This window comes from Cibotium barometz, chromosome 7 (assembly GCF_041138505.1).
Source record: "Cibotium barometz isolate CiBa-2024 chromosome 7, ASM4113850v1, whole genome shotgun sequence".
NCBI classification, from domain to species: domain Eukaryota; kingdom Viridiplantae; phylum Streptophyta; class Polypodiopsida; order Cyatheales; family Cibotiaceae; genus Cibotium; species Cibotium barometz.
The window spans coordinates 27,609,427-27,610,974 of NC_141052.1; positions in this window are offsets into that span (position 1 = coordinate 27,609,427).

The following is a 1,548-nucleotide window of genomic DNA, read 5'->3' on the forward strand; positions in this document are numbered from 1 at the left end:
TCTCTTCTTGATTGTAGGGCTTAAGTTTATTATTTGACCATCCCTTTGCCTCGTATACATTGCTGTTTATGTTTGAAGATTACAAAAGGGGGACCGTAAATGGAGTATGGGTCTTTTTGGTCCTGTTATAGTAAACTATGGGGAGAGCATATTTTGTGGTATATGAAGGAAAGCCTTTTTTTTTTCAAATAGTTTTTTTTGTATGTTAACTTTCTTGTTTTATCCAATGCAGTCCTGATATATGGTTTAAGGGGTTTGAATGCAAAGAAATATAAGCTTCCATATGCTGCTAATACTATAAGCTTCATATTAATTAAGGGTATTACCTTCAGGAGTAGAAAAGGGTACAAGAACCATTTCATTATAATGTTTGTGAGGCTTTTGAGAATGATGTGAGGTTCGCTGTGCTTCAGGAGTAGGCTTGGGAGTAGGTTGAGATGTCCAAGCTGTAATTTTAGAAGAAAAATACATGGCATTTTAAGATTATCGTAAAAATTGAACACCATATCTTTACTTTCTAAGGACAATTCTGGAAATAAACTCTTGGTATTTAAGGGTTGCAAGGTTTGGCTTGTCATTGTGCGTGCCTTTTTAAAGCAAGTTCAACACATACAAATTGAGGGTTGTTGCGTATTTGCCATGAGTCGCTTCATGCTTAACTAAGCTCTATCATCTTGCCTCTCCCTTTGATGGTTATGCTTTTGTGTCGTTCTTTAAAATCTCTTTACAAGACACTTGCACCATATCTTGTATGGTTGGTCACAAGGATAGAGAAGTTATCTCGCCTTCTGTTGTGTGGGTAATTCAACATCTCGAGTAGGAAAACTTTGTACTTATTTATTACGATAAGTACATGCTTGAAATATTGAATATGAAAGCCAATGGTAATGACTTAATTGTAGAGGTTACACTTGAATGATCACTGAGGTGAAAGGAACAACGGACTTGGTCCCCAAATATACGCCTTTGAGAATAGGGCCTACAATGAATTGAAAAAAAGAAATCAATTAGTTAATTGTAGGCCTTGAGAGATGAAATTTTCAAAGATTAGGTGGCAACAACTCTTTAAGGTATCAAGAGCTAGCCTTTTCTACAAATCATGCTAGAGGTAGAGGCCGTGGAAGGTTCACCTTGCAAACGATATCAACATTGAGACCAAGGACAAAACCAATATCAAAGTCAGTCATTCTAAAGGAGGAGTCATAGGAAATTAAGGTAAGGTCAGGTATGGCTTGTCATTATTGCGAAAATTTTGGACATGTTAAGAATTTACTAGTTGGGAACTTGTGCTTCGCACTTCTTTTGAGGCTTCCAAAATCTAATTCTACCCAAACTTCCTCCTCTTCTCGAACCTTGAAATTCTTGCCACGTGGAAGCTTTCTGAAACTCTTCCTTCTTATGATAATATAGAGATAAGAGGCTCAACATGGGTGGAGAAATAACTTTGTGATTGCACTTTTACATGTAATTTTTAGTATTTTTGTGCGATGACTTATTTGATTCTATGCTAGAAGCAATCCTTAAACATAAAAATTTGGCATCTTTTGC